Source organism: Myxine glutinosa, chromosome 1 (genome assembly GCF_964187855.1).
Source record: "Myxine glutinosa chromosome 1, kmMyxGlut1.1, whole genome shotgun sequence".
Taxonomy (NCBI): Eukaryota; Metazoa; Chordata; class Myxini; order Myxiniformes; family Myxinidae; genus Myxine; species Myxine glutinosa.
Window position 1 is genome coordinate 76,924,941 of NC_136261.1, and position 18,697 is coordinate 76,943,637.

At 49.3% G+C, this 18,697-nt stretch overlaps 1 long non-coding RNA gene across 2 annotated transcripts; it reads right to left on the reverse strand.

Moving 5' to 3' along the window:
- Positions 1 to 2,333: 2,333 nt before the first annotated feature.
- Positions 2,334 to 10,252, reverse strand: LOC144891200 (uncharacterized). Of its 2 annotated transcripts, XR_013622772.1 has the most exons (3): positions 10,238 to 10,252; positions 9,876 to 10,114; positions 2,334 to 2,786 (listed from the first exon to the last, which is right to left on the reverse strand). It is a non-coding gene; the product is annotated as an uncharacterized LOC144891200 (long non-coding RNA). The 2 variants fall into 2 exon arrangements; XR_013622771.1 differs by lacking the exon at positions 10,238 to 10,252 and having other exon boundaries at positions 9,876 to 10,173.
- Between the last annotated feature and the right edge of the window lie 8,445 nt (positions 10,253 to 18,697).

An 18,697-nucleotide genomic window follows, 5' to 3' on the forward strand; every position in this document is an offset into this window, starting at 1 on the left:
TTGTATGCCCAAGGACTTGAAAAAATTCCACCTTTTAAATTTATGACATTTTTCAATTGTTATTATGTAATAAACTTAGGCAATAAAAGGCCCCAAATGCATATCAAAATAATAGGTAGCATCTATTCTAAAAGTTTCATGCATCAGAAATGTAAAAGTGAGTAAATCCATAACTTGGTGGGTATTTTTTTGGAGCAGTGTGAAATTTTCACTTGTACCTGGGTTTTGTGACCTTTTGACCTCTGGTGACCTTATTAACATATTAATTTGCATAATGATTATTGTAATGAATAGAGTACTTAAATACAAACATTTTAATGGGTATTTTGTAGTTCTGTTATTTATACTTCCAAAGTTATTGCGATTTATGTTTCCCCTACCCCTAAATTTTGGTATCAATAGAGCGGCAAAGGCCGTGGCTAATGACGTCATTTCCTCGGTTACTGCCGGGTTACCAAAAGTCTACCCAAGCTTTTTTGATATGTCTCATGGTCTACTTCAATATTATGAAGAGTAACTTAGGGCACGTCTCATGCACATGGGGACCCCCTCAGCCAGTGGATTAAAACACGATGGAATAATATTTACCGATATGAACAGTGATGTGGCTTTTATTGAAATTCTACAAATACTGTTTAGATTTGGATGATTTGCGTTTGATATGATTTAACGGATGTTTATACAAATCGTTTAAAATAAAAAAGCCTTCAATTTCTGATATTTTACCTTTTCATTTGGGCCTCCCAATGTAAGCCCCGCCCGTAGGGCGAGTACCGTTGCTAGTAATTTAAATATGCTGGCGAGGGTGTTTCTTAGCTACAGACTTGGCATTTAATATGGAATATATATTTTTTCTTGACTTGAGTTTACTTTCTTAACTCAGTATATCAATCTGGTGAGGTTCTTTTACACTTTGGTGATTTATTTGTTAAAAGAACCATGTCACTGATTGTCTGTCGCAGCAAGAAGTCAACAACAGGATTATATCACAGGTGGCATGGCAAAATGTACGGACAGGTGCATTTGATGATTGGCTTCACAGTCGGGTATACAAGGGTTGTTGCGTTCTGTATTAGTGGAAAACAACTGCTGAACGTCTCCAAAAGTTATTGCCGCTTCCTCTGGAGATGGTCCGTCAACTCGACAATGCTGCTTGTCATGGAGTGGTGGCTTTACGAAATTACGGCATGAAACAGCGTGCTATTGCTCGGCAGTATGGCATCACTCAAGGTCAGGTGTCAAAGATCCTGAAACGAAATGCTCAGAGGGGTGTCCCTACTCCAATACCGAGGCCAGGACGTCCCCGCAGCACCACAAGGAGGGATGATCACCAGCTGCACCCGTTAGTCTGCAATGGCCATACCAATTCAGCTGAGTGGCAGAGTGGCAGCTGAGTGGCAGTGGCGGCTTAGGGCTGAGTGGCAGCAACTGACAAATGTGCCTGTATCCAGAAGGCTAGTCAACCAACGACTGGTTCAAGCAGGCTATCGTGCCAGGCGTCCCCTGAGAAAGCCACGCCTGACCAGACAACACCACCAGCGCCGATTGCAGTGGGCCAGAGAGCACCGTCAATGGTAGCCAGGACACTGGAATCACGTGATCTTCAGTGACGAGTCTAGATTTCTGGTCTATCGTCAAGATGGCCGCGTCCGAGTGCGCAGACAAGTGCATGAAGCCTACAACAAAGATTGTATAGTGCCAATAGTCCAAGCTGGAGGTGGTGGGGTGACCGTTTGGGCTACTTTTCATGCAGGGGGCAAAACTGACCTGGTTGTTCTGAATGGAAACCTGAACCAGTTCAAGTACAGGGCCATTCTGGAAGAAACATTGCTTCCATTTGCTCGTGCAGCCTTTCGAGGAAACTTTGTCTTCCAAGATGACAATGCACGGCCTCATTGTGCTCGCATGATCCAACACTTTCTTGCTGACCGTGGTGTCGAGCATATGGAGTGGCCTGCCATGTCCCCGGATATGAATCCGATAGAGAACTTGTGGGCAGAATTAACGCGTCAAATCGACCACTTGGACCAGCAGCCGACCTTTGTGCGTGAATTGCAGCAGGCTATTGTCACTGCATGGCAATCGATTCCTGTCCAAACCTTGGCAAATCTCGTGAACAGCATGCCTCAACGTGTACGTGGTCTCCTGAATGCTCGTGGGGGTTACACGAAGTACTGAACTGTAATTTTACTGTCCGTAATCCCAGTCGTAGTTTAACTTTTGTTTTTGTTAAAAAAATTTTGGCAAATGTGCAAAATAAAGAGATACTTCTGGAAAACGTACAGAAGTTTAACACAGTACTGTCCATGAATTGAGTTCGATATCAGTTTCCATCACTTTCAAGGATCAATTTATTTGTTTCAAAATGTCAAATGTGGTTTTTGTTTCTTTCAAAGTTCACATTAACAAAATCTAGAATAATTTCAACATAATTCCAATGAACTTTTGGTTCTAAGACATCTTGAAAAGTAAGTTCACCCCCACAAAAAAAATATTCCATATTAAATGCCAAGTCTGTAAATAAGGAAAAACATTTTTTTTATTGTATTACTCCTAACCTTTAATTTTTTTGCTATTGAGGTAAAACTTCTGCCTGTGAAATATTTTTTGAATACATCAAGATTTAGGGGTTGCACAGTGACTCATGGTTGCCAGCCACTCATTGTTGCCCGATAAGCGTTGATTTCCTGCAATCGGGAAACCTCTTGCGATGTTCTGTCACAACTTGAAGCAGATACTGGGTTTGCTGTTCATCCCTTGTCAGGAGACGATTGTACTCTTCAATTCTGTGTGGACAAACAAACAGACAAACGGACTCAAATGCAATACCCTCTCCTCTGGCGTGGGTAATCTACTATATGAGAGCTGTTGGTCTGTCTGTCTGTCTGTCTGTGTATGTGTGTTGCCATTTTTCTCAGAGATGGCTGAGCCCCCATGGATGATTATTGTGTCTGGAACGTTTCTCGATGCTTCCTCTTTTCTTGATGTGCGGACGTGGACATTTTAACGATGGATCCTCGTCGCCTTTCTTGGCTGACAAATGATGACCATTTACCAAAGCGATTTTGGCAGCCACCTCTTGGGGAATATCCAGCAATTTCCTGAAAACCGTTGATGTAGCTTTGTATACGTTCTCATTGGGTAGGGAAGGAACTCCATACAGCAACATGTTTTGCTTCTGCAGACGTACTTTTTGTTGCTGGACCCTTGTCTGCGAGATTTACTCTAAGATCTGAAAAACCTTTAATCTTCTGCCATTCCTCTTTCTCAACAACAGTGAGCCTTGTTGGGTACCGCAAAGTCCAATTCGGCGCCGATTCATTTCGTGGAAGCCAAATCAATCTTAATTTCAGCTATCTCAGAGATATAACATTGTCTAATTTACCATTGAGCTCCTTTAAAATACCGTTGCACATCTTCCACATTTCTTTCATTTAACGGTGTAAACATCTCATAGTTCACAGAGTGTAGATGCCCCACCAGATGCCCTGCCACGTGTGCTGGCAGCGGGAGCATCCTCAGCAATTTGCTTATCTATCTCCATATTAACTGATAATGTCCATTGATTATTAGGTTCATTGAAAGATACCTGTTTTCTACTGTTGTAGTCCCTTCTTCCTCTCTTCTGGTTAAGGCTCATAGTATGATTTAAGGCAGTATATTTTGCACCTTGAATGTATTAAAAATGAAAAATAAACAGATCCCACCGTCCGCACTGTTCACAGTCCGCCATCTTACTATAATTCACCAAATGTCCATCCGTCTGTCTGTCTGTCTGTCTGTCTGTCCGTCCGTCCGTTCCCAGGTACCGCAAAAACGGCTGCACCGATCACAAGGATACACCTCCATGCCAGTGGGATTCCCACGGGTGACACCACTAGTCTTAAAAAATGTATTGTTGCTTGTTGGCAGTCTGATACAACAAGCAATCCTCCCGATCGGCGCAATTGCCAGAACAAAATACAGCGCAAAAATTCACAATTTGAACAAACTATGGGGCCCGTTAGTCCATTGTACCAAATTTTCATGGATCTTCTGTGCCTTGTATAGTGTGGCGGACACGAAAGCTCACTGGCGTGATGGCATCATTCCGCACACCAAGTGGGCGGCGGCCACACCCGAGGGGTAGGCGTGGCCACGGGATATACACTGGGCGCGCAGCCCGGAGCGCTCCAGTGCTACAGTGGAGCTCTTGTAATAAAGACTCTTTGAACTTACCGCGTTGTCCACTTCCTCCTTGCTATACAAGTAGCGCGCGTAGCACCGCGCTTCATTGGTGACCCTCCGACATTCTGGTCAGCCGTCGCTGACCACCCGAACCCGCCACAGCAATGGCAACCAACGCGGTCCAAATCAAACTCCCCGAGTTCTGGGAGGCTCAAGCCGAAGTTTGGTTCCTGCAGGCAGAAGCCCAGTTCCGACTTCGAGGCATCACGGTGGACGAGACCATGTACTGCCACGTGGTCGCCTCCCTCGGGCCCAGCATGGCCGCTCGTGTCATGTCGGTCCTGAGGAACCCAGCGGCCGATGGCAGGTATGAGTCGATCAAGCGTCTCCTCCTCGCCACGTTCGGCCTCACGGTGGACGCATGGGCCGACCGCCTCCTGGACCTCCCCGAGCTCGGTGACACACGACCGTCGGTCCGCATGGACCATATGCTGTCGTTGATGGGCGACGAAACCCCGAACGCTCTATTCCGGGCGTTATTTCGACGCCAGCTGCCGGCACGAGTACGCCTCGCCTTGGCCGGTTCTGTGACGACGGAACCCCTAGCTCTCGCTGCCGAGGCCGACAGGTTCTTCGCGGCTTTGGACACGAAGGCGAGTTTTGGCGCAGCAGTCGCGAATCCCGAGGCTGATGCACACCTCGTGGCTGATGCTGATGCACACCTCGCGGCCGCCGCCACGCCCCACCCACCACCGCCGCCGCGGAGAAAACCGTGGCCTCCGCCGCCTCCGTCGCCAACCTGGTGTTTTTTCCACGCCCAGTTCGGCCACGAGGCTCGGCAATGTCGCCCGCCGTGCTCATTCGGCAGGTCGGGAAACGCCCGGGCCGGCCCTCGGTAGTGGCACTGAGCGCCGGCCGTTCAAACAGCCTACTGTTCATCACGGACACCTTATCCGGGCGCCGTTACCTGTGCGACACGGGAACGCAGGTGAGTGTCGTTCCCGCCGGTACATCCGACAAGCAGACCGTGGGCCGGGGCCCCGTGCTGCTTGCTGCCAATGGTACGTCCATTCGCACATACGGAAAACGCTGCCTTTCTCTGTGGTTCGGAGGGCAGGTTTTCCGGTGGCCGTTCGTCACTGCCGACGTGCCTATGGCACTGCTTGGCACGGACTTCCTCTGTGCCAATGGCCTGTTGGCGGACGTAAAGCACAGAAGGCTTGTCCAGGCTGAGACGTTCAGCTCGCTCGCTTGCGCGCTGCCCGCCTCGTTGAGCAGCTCCCGGAGCGGCTAATCGAGCGGCTCGCCGAGCGGCTTGCTGAGTGGTTCGGTTCCGGCCAGGTTCATCTGGACGCTTCCGGCAGCGAACGAATTCACCCGCCTCCTCGCCGGTTTCCCGGCCCTCACGCGGCCCACCTTCTCGGCGGGGGCCGTCAAGCACGGGGTGGAACACCACATCCCCACCGCCGGGCCACCGGTCTACGCCCGGGCACGCCGCCTCGAGCTGACGAAGCTCGCGGTAGCTAAAGCGGAGTTCGCTACGCTGGAGCGGCTCGGCATCATGCGGCGCTCCGAGAGTGCTTGGGCGTCGCCGCTCCACATTGTGCCAAAGCCCGGCGGGGGATGGCGACCGTGCGGGGACTACCGGCGCCTCAACGACGCCACCACCCCCGACCGCTACCCCGTCCCCCACATTCAGGACTTTTCCGTCTGGTTGGCGGGCATGTCCTTCTTTTCAAAGGTGGACCTCATACGCGGCTACCATCAGGTCCCCGTCAGGCCGGAGGACGTCCCGAAGACGGCGGTCATCACGCCATTCGGGCTTTTCGAATTTCTTCGGATGCCCTTCGGATTGAAAAATGCGGCTCAGGCGTTCCAGCGACTAAGGGACAGCGTCTTGCGTGACTTGGCTTTCGTCTACGTCTACCTGGACGACATCCTCGTCGCCAGCGCGTCCCGCGAGGAGCACCTACACCATCTCCGCACGCTCTTCGAACGTCTGGGCCAGCATGGCCTCATCGTGAACCCCGCCAAGTGCCGGTTCAGCGTCGCCGACATCGACTTTTTGGGGCACCGCGTCACCAGGCGCGGGGCCGTCCCCCTACCGGCCAAGGTGGAGGCGGTGAAGGGGTTTCCGCGCCCCCGCACGATCAAGGGGCTCCAGGAGTTCCTGGGCATGGGAAACTTTTACCATCGGTTCTTGCCCCACATCGCCCAGCTCCTGCGCCCCTTGCACGAGGCCCTCCGAGGGAAGCCGGGCAAAGGTGACGTTACCTGGACCGAGCAGATGGACGCGGCGTTCGCGGGCGCGTAGCTTGCCTTGGCTAATGCCACCATGCTCGCGCACCCGGTGCCCGATGCACCGATCGCCCTCACCACCGACGCCTCGGACTACGCGGTGGGCGCGGTGCACGAGCAATGGGTGCGTGGTGCCTGGCAACCGCTGGCGTTCTTCAGCCGGCAGCTTCGCCCGCCCGAACGCCGTTATAGTACTTTCGACCGCGAGTTGCTCAGGCTTCACCTGGCGGTCAGGCACTCCGCCATCTGCTCGAGGGCCGTGCGTTCATGGCCTTCGTCGACCACAAGCCACTGGTCTTCGCGATGGGCAAGGTCGCCGAGCCATGGTCGGCACGGCAGCAGCGCCACCTCTCTGCCATGTCCGAATATACAACGGACATCCGGCACGTCGTGGGGAAGGACAACCCGGTGGTGGATTGCCTTTCCCGGTCCGTCGCCCACGCAGTCCACCTTGGCATCGACTATGCCCGGATGGCGGCGGACCAGGCCGCCGACCCCGGCGTCCAGGCCTTGCGGACCGCCATCACGGGCCTCCGCGTCACTGAGGTGCCGTTCGACAGCGCGGGCACGGCCCTCTTGTGCGATGTCTCCCTCGGGCCCGCGGGCTGGCAGCGCCAGGTTTTTGACGCGATCCACGGCCTGTCCCACCCGGGCACAAAGGCCTCCCAGAGGTTGGTCACCGACAAGTTTGTCTGGCATGGCCTCCGGAAGGCCGTCCGTGGCTGGACCAGGACGTGCCTCGCGTGCCAGCGCACGAAGGTGCACCGGCACACCCAGGCCCCATTGGCCCCGTTTACGGTGCCGGAACGTAGGTTCGACCGCGTGCACGTGGACCTGGTGGGACCTCTGCCCCCCTCGCGGGGTTTCACCCATGTCCTGACAATGGTGGACCGCACCACCCGGTGGGCGGAGGCCGTGCCTTTGGCGGCGACGACGGCGGCGGACATCGCGCAGGCGTTCATCGCCACCTGGGTCACCCGGTTCGGCGCCCCCTCGGACATCTCGTCTGACCGCGGCCCCCAGTTCACCTCGGAGCTCTGGGGGGCGGTCGCGCGGGGGCTCGGGGTCCAGCTGCACCGAACCACGGCCTACCACCCCCAGGCCAATGTCCTGTGCGAGCGGTTCCACCGCTCGTTGAAGGCCGCGCTCCGGGCCACCCTCCGCGACGGCGGCTGGGTCGACAGGCTCCCCTGGGTCCTGCTGGGTCTCCGGACGGCGCCCAAGGACGACCTGCGTGCATCCGCGGCGGAGTTGGTCTTCGGACAACCGCTGTGGGTGCCTGGCGAGTTCCTCCCCGACCCCACGGCACCATGGTCCGTGGCGCAGGAGCGGTCCGCGCTGCAGGAGACCGCCCGGAGGTTCGCCCCGGTGCCGACGGCGCACCACGGGCACCCGCCTATGCACGTTGCCCCGGAGCTTCGCACCGCGGACTACGTCTTCGTCCGGCACGACGCCCAGTGGACACCACTGCGGCCCCCGTACGACGGGCCTTTCCGCGTGCTGGAGACCGGGGTGAAACATTTCACCTTGGACATCGGCCGTACTCCCGACCGCGTCTCAGTGGATCGCCTCAAGCCGGCCCACCTCGACGTGGATCACCCACCGCCGGTGGCTCAGCCCCCGCGTCGGGGCCGCCCCCCTGCGGGCGGACCCCCGGCACCGCCCAGGCCCGCCGGCACGCCGCCCCCCAGTCCTGCACCCATCTCGGGTGCAGCCGGAGGCATCCCAGCTGGCATCCCTGCACCCCGGACGCCGCCAGTCGCCAGAGGGCGCTTCGGCCAGGTCATCCGTTTGCCCCACAAACTGGCCCTCCAGGTGCGCGGGAATTCTGGGGGGGGCACGTGTGGCGGACACGAAAGCTCACTGGCGTGATGGCATCATTCCGCGCACCAAGTGGGCGGCGGCCACGCCCGAGGGGTAGGCGTGGCCGCGGGATATACACCGGGCACGCAGCCCGGAGCGCTCCAGTGCTACAGTGGAGCTCTTGTAATAAAGACTCTTTGAACTTACCGCGTTATCCGCTTCCTCCTTGCTATACAAGTAGCGCGCGTAGCACCGCGCTTCAATAGCATACCTGCATGCCGGATCCGGGGAGGGGGTCTTTTGGGTCCTCGGAGTCTTTTGGGTTGTCGGAGGCTTTTTGGTCCTTTGGGTCTTTGGTGTGTTAAGGAGCTTAGGGGTCTTAAAGGGTCTTCAAAGGTCGAAGGGGTCTCAGCAGTCTAAAGAGTTAAAAGGTACATTTAAATCATACGTAAATAATTAATATACGTACGTAATTAATAGTCCCAAAGAGTATTCCTCACACACGCACACACAAAACTCATCCATTTATAGCAGATGTAATATATAGATTTGCGTGCTTGTACTCCAACATGGCGGATCGCAAATGTGTTGACGTCACACACACGCCCCTGTCGATTCCGATGCTTGCTAATTTCAGCAAAACAAGGACGAAAACCCGAAGTTTTAAGATATTCTTGCGCATGAAAGGTGAGATTGTGAGACAGGGACTTTTCGTGCGTCACACGGTCAGATCGTGAGTTTTGAAGGTTAATTTTACAAGCGACTGGGAAGCGTTTCGCCGTTTGACCCTCATAGAGCCGCTTATAAAGGGACTCTAGACCATCACGCCCCTCCCACGGTCCCACGCACCTCCCACGGTCCCACGCCCCTCCCACGGTCCCACGCTCCTCCCACGGCGCCAAGCCCCTTCCACGACCCCACGCCCCTCCCACGGTCCCACGCCCCTCCCACGGCCCCACGCCCCTCCCATGGTCCCACGCCTCTCCCACGGCCCCACGCCCCTCCCACGGTCCCACGCCCCTCCCACGGCCACACGCCCCTCCCACGGCCCCACGCCCCTCCCACGGCCCCACGCCCCTCCCACGGTCCCACGCCCCTCCCAGGGCCCCACGCCCCTCCCACGGTCCCACACCCCTACGCCCCTCCCACCCCTTCCACGTTCCACACCCCTCCCACGTCCCACGCCCCTCCCACGGCCCCACGCCCCTACCACGGTCCCACACCCCTACGCGCCTCCCACGGCCCCACACCCCTTCCCACGTCCCACCCACGGTCCCACGCCCCTCCCACGGTCCCACGCCCCTCCCACGATCCCACGCCCCTCCCACGGCCCCACGCCCCTCCCACGGCCCCACACCCCGCCCACGGCCCCACGCTCCTCCCACGGTCCCACGGGAACCTTAGTTGTTGAAGTGTTCATTGCATACCTTTCACTGCATCATCGTTTTTCCCTTTGTCAATCATCCACCCATTTTTATTCAAGCATGCGACACGCCCTGCCGAAGGGGATTCCCAAACCGACGCTTCTTCTTCACTAACTTTCCGTTCTCGCTTCAAATTTGCGAATTGGTCGCGAACGGCACCACTCGCTTCGACCTGCACCTCACCTTCGTCACCCGCAGCCGTAGCGGGTTGAACTCACTTCGCGTACGGGTTGCAGGTTCCGCGGCGCACCATGGACCCTCCGCCGGACCGCATGGCGCACTCCCCGCTCCGCGTCATCCTCGCCGACGAGGTGGCGCGCGCTGTCTCGTACGAAGCGCTCGTGCCGCGGCTCGAGGACGCGTTCAGGGCGTTCTCGGCTCGAGACGGCTCGGTGCAGCAACCGCTACGGAGTGTGCTGCACCTGGAGGAGCACGGAGGGTGAGAAAACGCACATCGCACCATTCACACCGCACACGTGTCTCCGCATCTTGGGGACACACACACGACTCGAGGCAGTAAACAAATGCTCCACGTTAAAGCTCACCTGGATTCCCCAAGAGATGAACTTTCAAAATGGCTCGTCCGTTAACTTTTGGATTTAATTTGTTGCCTAAAAACACTAAATTGATTCTGGCAGATGTCCAAATCGCTTTGCTTGTTCACGTCACACATATATTCTGTTTGCTCTTTTCAGGGAAGGACTCCAATCCTGTTAAGATAAAGAATTGATGCTTTTGTAGGATACAATGACCTGTAGTATCTACATGTAGGTCTACAGTCAACCTCATTCATACCTTGATTTTTATTAGTGCCCATTGGTAAGTCAAATGATTTAATACTTTCAAATGATAACTTGGATCGGACGTACTATTTAAATGATATTTTAATTCATCGATTTGTAAATAATATTTCATTTGGCGACGGATAGTATGTCCCAATTAACTCCGCTATTTCATCTTTTGCCTCATTAACAAAACGTTTTATCATTCATACACATTTAATAATGATTAATTAATGGAGACGGGATGTACTAGCCATTATATGTATAACCGGGATATATGTTTAATAGGGTATGCTAATTACCTTCGCAAAAGCGGAAGGTTATGTTTTGATCGCTGTGTATTTATTTGTATGTCTGTGTGTGTGTATGTTAATCGCATAACTCAAAAAGTATTCAACCGAATTGCATGAAATTTGGTGGGATGATTGGTTATTATACGGGACACATTTGATTAGATTTTGGGAAACAGATTTGCTCAAATTCTGACTATTTTTAACTCGATCGTATTTCACTCAAAGTTATGAGCGACTGAAGAAGAAGATGTCCATCCAGGACGTCATCACTATAACGCGATCTCCCGCGATCATTTCAACCTCAAAAAAAATTATAATTGCAGATTTGACAATAGATGAGGCATATTAACAAACGAATGAAGCAGATTTGCTCAAATTCTGACTATTTTTAACTCGATCGTATTTCACTCAAAGTTATGCCCGACTGAAGAAGAAGATGTCCATCCAGGACGTCATCACTATAACGCAATCTCCCGCGATCATTTCAACCTCAAAAAAAATTATAATTGCAGATTTGTCAAGAGATGAGGCATATTAACAAACGAATGAAACAGATTTGCTCAAATTCTGACTATTTTTAACTCGATCGTATTTCACTCAAAGTTATGATTTGTATGTCTGTGTGTGTGTGTGTGTGTGTGTGTATGTTATTCGCATAACTCAAAAAGTATTCAACCGAATTGCATGAAATTTGGTGGGATGATTGGTTATTATACGGGACACATTTGATTAGATTTTGGGAGCAATCGGGTCAAAGGTCAAGGTCAAGTACAGAACAGTAGCTGCGGCGAAGGTATGCGCTCTACCGAGTGCCCGTTCTAGTTATGCATATTTTTGTCTCTAATTAGCTCATTTGCATATTGCAAAAAAACGAAAGGTCAAATGACGAAACAAATGTCATAACCAATGTTCCTTGTGAAATTTACCACATTTTGGTACGCAGGTTGATATACTTTGGATGAAGTATGGTCACTGTAACGACGTTTGAACATTGACCTTCAGTCAAGGTCACTAAAGGTCAACAGGAAAAAATGGCGACATCATTTTTCCGATTAGTAGGACCCAGTAGAATACATTTATAGTGGTTGCCCAAAATTAACATGAACTGCACACGAACTTGAAATCGAGTACATAGGCCCCCCCACTATAGCCATATTTGTGGCGACACATCATGTTGCAAGATACTTTCGAGGTATGCGCACTCGCCTTTGATCTGCCTGCTCTGGGTTCAAAAGTCCACCAATCTTGATCCAACGAAACTGCTTGAATCAATGATTGATGGTGCTTAGAACAAGTTCAAATCCCATAGTCTATGAATGAATGAATGATCGTTTTAAGGCCATTTTCCCGGCTGGAGCGGGGGTTAGCCTTGCGGGCCCCATGCCAATCATGGTTCCTGTTTGAGGCAATGTTTTTATGGCCGGATGCCCTTCCTGACGCCAACCCTTAGTCGCCTCTTACGATGCGCAAGGATACGGTGTACCTATTCTAAATCAGGGTACACACCGGGATCATTCATCCCAGCAAGCTGGTACTCAATTTGCCGACCTCGGAAGGATGACTAGCTGAGCCTGGTGTTAATTCAGCGATCGACCAGGATTCGAACTCTTGATTCCAGGATCCCAAGCCGGCACCCTAACCGCTAAGCCAACACCAGTACACCCTGGATTTATTTTTACTTTTGTATTCTAAATCAAAGCACGATGTGACAGAGGGCACAAAGACAATGCAGCGACATTGCACAAATGTTGACTAATTTCTTTGTCCTACTTGTGATATTTGTGAAGCTCTAATATGGCTATTGGGAGTCTTTTTATTGTGCGCCCAATCCCCCCTTGCGAATTTGGCTTGCGCCTCCATGAGGTAAATTCTCATGCGGCGTCCTCGTAGCAGTACGAATCCGTCATCCGTACGTGGCTGCATTTCTCCGAATTGGCACAGTCGACGTTTGATCCCTCCGGCCATGCCAAGATAAAAATCCCCCTTGTTAATTTTTTTTTTAAACCCCCACTCCTCTGGAAGGATATTTCTCAGGCTGTGTTCTCATAGGACAAATTGCATTCAGATCAATGTAAAAAAAAAAAATCCATTCATCTTACCATAATTCAACAAATGTCTGTCTGTCCGTCTGTTCCGAGGTACCGCAAAAACGGCTGAACCGATCGCAACGAAATTTTGGGTGGGTAATCCTGCGACCCCCTGTAATAAAATAGGCTATATTGTTTTTCCAATTTCCAATTTTCCAATTTTTCCAAACACGATGGAATAATATTTACCAATATGAACAGTGATGTGGCTTTTATTGAAAGTCCACAAATACTGTTTATCTTACTATAATTCACCAAATGTCTGTCTGTCTGTCCGTCTGTTCCCAGGTACCGCAAAACGGCTGAACCGATCACAACAAAATTTTGGGTGGGTAATCCTGGGACCCGCTGGAGTAAAATAGGCTATATTGGTTTTTTTCAATTTTCCAATTTTTCCGGTTTTTCAAAATAGTCCATTGGCTGAGGGGGTCCCCGTGTGCATGAGATGTGCCCTAAGTTACTCTTCATAATATTGAAGTAGACCATGAGACATATCAAAAAAGTTTGGGTCGACCTTTGGTAACCCGGCAGTAACAGAGGAAATGACGTCATTAGCCACGCCCTTTGCCGCTCTATTGATACCAAAATTTAGGGGTAGGGGAAACATAAATCGCAATAACTTTGGAAGTATAAATAACAACTACAAAATACCCATTAAAATGTTTGTATTTAAGTACTCTATTCATTACAATAATCATTATGCAAATTAATATGTTAATGAGGTCACCAGAGGTCAAAAGGTCACAAAACCCGAGTACAAGTGAAAATTTCACACTGCTCCAAAAAAATACCCACAAGTTATGGATTTACTCACTTTTACATTTCTGATACATGAAACTTTTAGAATAGATGCTACTGATTACTTTGATATGCATTTGGGGCCTTTTAATGCCTAAGTTTATTACATAACATCAACTGAAAATTGCCGTAAATTTAAAAGGCAGATTTTTTTGCAGTCCATAAGTATAATAGAATGTTCTGCATACTAGTACCTTCTTTAGCAATTTGAGAATGTATTCTGAGTTATGTTTTGTGAAGAGTTCCCTTATGCTCTTCAGTCCATTGTATTAACCCTGTGTTTTGTCAAGTAGGCGGACACATCATAAGGTTAGATTTAATTGAAATCTTATTTGAAGCCAAGAAGCCTTTAAAAATACCCATGGCAATGATGACCATGGTTCCATAAAATGTTATCTATGCCTGATCTGCTAGTCAAATGAAAGAGACATATCTCAAGCAATGATAGACAAGTACATGTTTTAACACAATAGTTTCTATTGTCCACAAGTTTAGTAATTTACCGTTACTTACTCGCATGTTTGTCAAAGGGATCCAGATGACCCAGCGATGCGTATACAGAGTAAATTACTGCTACATACCTAATACCATAAAGGAATTTCCTTTATGCTAATACTGAGTTGAACCAGAGGGGTTTTTGCATTGCACAATTTGTTCATCACCCTGGAGACTTTGACACTTGCAGAAACTAATGCAGGGAAGTCCATTTTTGCGACAGGTACATCTGTCATTGCTGCATTTTTTGCAATTGCACAATACTGTGTATTCTTCAGGAATTGGTCTCATGCCTTTAGTTGGCATCAAAAGTTCATCTGCTTCCCTGAAGCCAAAGGCAGTTGGATCCAGTGATGTGGGCTTATGAGGGTGTAACAAAGTCACCATCTGATAGGTTGCATAAAACGCTCTATGGATGTGTCGCTGTATTGCATGGCTAGTTGGCGGAAGTTGCTCCAAGGATACACCTTTACTGTGATGGTACATGTGGTCTCTTAATTGATCCATTATTGTGCACTTGGTGTTCTTTTTTATAACTTGTACCAGGTATGCCTCACAGGACGCCATGAAACTGTCGGTACAACTTGTTCCAGAATCAAAGTCTTTGAGATACTCAGATGGACGAGCATTATTCAAGGCTGCATGTTTTGTTCCCACCTTGCTTGTGTAGTCACACCCAGTCAGGGTATGAACAAGTGGTAGCACATAGCAAAGTTCTTCTCCACCCTTTGGTGCTAATGTGTGAACTGGAATGTATCTCGTTGAATCTCCAACACCAGCCCTTAGCCAAAGTTCGCTTAGGCCATTGTAATGAAGAATATTCCAGTAGTGCATAAGCAGTACAAACACATCTGTATCACCAGACAATACGATAATACGTTCAGTTCCACTTTTGACTGCATGCATCGCATGTGGAATGATACGAGCATCTGCCTCTTCTACATCGGGACTGAGGTCTGGCATTTCTGTTGAACAGCCATCTTTGACAGACTGGCATGTAAACTGCACCAGATACACCTGAAAAAGAACTTGCCACAACGTTGACTGTGGAAGGTCTTTCTTTTCCGCGCTTTATGGCTTGTGAGTGAAGAAGCATCTGGAGTTTAAATTTATTATTGCTTGATGCCCAAAATCTGTCCATTTCTACAGGTAATGGTGCGTCGTAATTGATAATGTTCATTTCAATTGCCGCTTTAACTGAACGGCGCCTTCTCTCGGAATCTTTTATGGACCCCTCGACATAGGAATCAAAGACCAAATCCAACCTCTCATCCCCCTGACCAACTGCAGCGACATAGTTCAGAAAATTATCACAGAAATCTCCAAATGTCTGCAGATCTTTTATTTTTATCTTTCTGATGTTGGCCATCACGTCAACTAAACATGTGGACTGTAATGCACTGTCCTTGACTGGAGTTCTCTCATCATCTTTGGTGAGTTTGGTCTCTAGTTCCTGGACAAGTGCACTTTTTAGTGGTTTGGTCATCTGTCCTTCCTTATCAAACAAATATGATGTAGGGGAGACATCATACTGCAATAACTCTTCCATTGTCCTTCCACGGGCACGGGTAACCTCAATTGATCGTTTCATTTGGGCTTCTTCCCTCTGTTTTCCAGCGGATTTTCCTTTGATATCTTTTTCTGGCTTATGTATGCTGAGAAATGTCTTCAAGTTTGTTCGATGAATAACTGAGGAGAACCTAACTGATTGTTCTACAAATCGCTCTGTTCTCAGTGTTTCATATGCTCTGGTCCCAATTTCCATTACTGAAAGTAACTGGCTTCTAATATCATGAGACATAACTTCCTGGGTGAGAATATTGTGAAGTTCTACTTGATCAGGAACCAGCTGAAATGGGTTTTCATTCCTTTCTATTGTCGCAAGGATTGCTTGGACTTTCTGTTCACCTGTAGCTATTTCAGCTTTGCTGATCATACCTTCCTCTGATAGACTGGTATTCACCCCACTTAATTCCCTGTGTAGGTTGGTTATGGCCAGCATTTCATGATAGATAAGCTCCCACATTGCCACAAATTTCTTCATTCTTGTGTTGCCGATGATACCAGAGGCACTCTTTTGTGATCTATTGATCGTCTGTTCCAATGCCATATCAGCGCCGACCGCATTGAATTTTCCAGGGGTTCGCTTCACCACAAATTTACCTGCCCGGAATGCCTCATAGACTTCTGGTGCCGTGTCAGGTAGCTTGTGCATGTCCTCCAAATACAATGAACACCATCTCAGGTAATTTGTGGAATCAAAAGCTGCAAAGACAGGGAGCAAGGCCTGGACTGCCTGGATATGCAACGCCCAATCCCCCTCACGGTCACTACGAATAAGGTTTTCCACTTTGAGCTGGCAACGGAATTCGATTAAAGTTGACCTTTGACCTTGGGCCTCCAACTTACAGAGCAATAAGGGTTAAAGCTAAAGAGCATAGGAGAATTCTTGATAACAAAAACTGTTCATATGCACCTTCATATTGCTAACAAATGGTCCCAGCATGACAGCATACTTTGTATGCCCAAGCACTTGAAAAAATTCCACCTTTTAAATTTATGACATTTTTCAATTGTTATTATGTAATAAACTTAGGCATTAAAAGGCCCCAAATGCATATCAAAATAATAGGTAGCATCTATTCTAAAAGTTTCATGCATCAGAAATGTAAAAGTGAGTAAATCCATAACTTGGTGGGTATTTTTTTGGAGCAGTGTGAAATTTTCACTTGTACCTGGGTTTGTGACCTTTTGACCTCTGGTGACCTCATCAACATATTAATTTGCATAATGATTATTGTAATGAATAGAGTACTTAAATACAAACATTTTAATGGGTATTTTGTAGTTCTGTGATTTATACTTCCAAAGTTATTGCGATTTATGTTTCCCCTACCCCTAAATTTTGGTATCAATAGAGCGGCAAAGGCCGTGGCTAATGACGTCATTTCCTCGGTTACTGCCGGGTTACCAAAAGTCTACCCAAGCTTTTTTGATATGTCTCATGGTCTACTTCAATATTATGAAGAGTAACTTAGGGCACGTCTCATGCACACGGGGACTCCCTCAGCCAGTGGATTAAAACACGATGGAATAATATTTACCGATATGAACAGTGATGTGGCTTTTATTGAAATTCTACAAATACTGTTTAGATTTGGATGATTTGCGTTTGATTTGATTTAACGGATGTTTATATTAATCGTTTAAAATAAAAAAGCCTTCAATTTCTGATATTTTGCCTTTTCATTTGGGCCTCCCAATTGAAGCCCCGCCCGGAGGGCGAGTACCGTTGCTAGTAACTTAAATATGCTGGCAAGGGTGTTTCTTAGCTACAGACTTGGCATTTAATATGGAATATTTTTTTTTTCTTGACTTGAGTTTACTTTCTTAACTCAGTATATCAATCTGGTGAGGTTCTTTTACACTTTGGTGATTTATTTGTTAAAAGAACCATGTCACTGATTGTCTGTCGCAGCAAGAAGTCAACAACAGGATTATATCACAGGTGGCATGGCAAAATGTACGGACAGGTGCATTTGATGATTAGCTTCACAGTCGGGTATACAAGGGTTGTTGCGTTCTGTATTAGTGGAAAACAACTGCTGAACGTCTCCAAAAGTTATTGCCGCTTCCTCTGGAGATGGTCCGTCAACTCGACAATGCTGCTTGTCATGGAGTGGTGGCTTTACGAAATTACGGCATGAAACAGCGTGCTATTGCTCGGCAGTATGGCATCACTCAAGGTCAGGTGTCAAAGATCCTGAAACGAAATGCTCAGAGGGGTGTCCCTACTCCAATACCGAGGCCAGGACGTCCCCGCAGCACCACAAGGAGGGATGATCACCAGCTGCACCCGTTAGTCTGCAATGGCCGTACCAATTCAGCTGAGTGGCAGAGTGGCAGCTGAGTGGCAGTGGCGGCTTAGGGCTGAGTGGCAGCAACTGACAAATGTGCCTGTATCCAGAAGGCTAGTCAACCAACGACTGGTTCAAGCAGGCTATCGTGCCAGGCGTCCCCTGAGAAAGCCACGCCTGACCAGACAACACCACCAGCGCCGATTGCAGTGGGCCAGAGAGCACCGTCAATGGTAGCCAGGACACTGGAATCACGTGATCTTCAGTGACGAGTCTAGATTTCTGGTCTATCGTCAAGATGGCCGCGTCCGAGTGCGCAGACAAGTGCATGAAGCCTACAACAAAGATTGTATAGTGCCAATAGTCCAAGCTGGAGGTGGTGGGGTGACCGTTTGGGCTACTTTTCATGCAGGGGGCAAAACTGACCTGGTTGTTCTGAATGGAAACCTGAACCAGTTCAAGTACAGGGCCATTCTGGAAGAAACATTGCTTCCATTTGCTCGTGCAGCCTTTCGAGGAAACTTTGTCTTCCAAGATGACAATGCACGGCCTCATTGTGCTCGCATGATCCAACACTTTCTTGCTGACCGTGGTGTCGAGCATATGGAGTGGCCTGCCATGTCCCCGGATATGAATCCGATAGAGAACTTGTGGGCAGAATTAACGCGTCAAATCGACCACTTGGACCAGCAG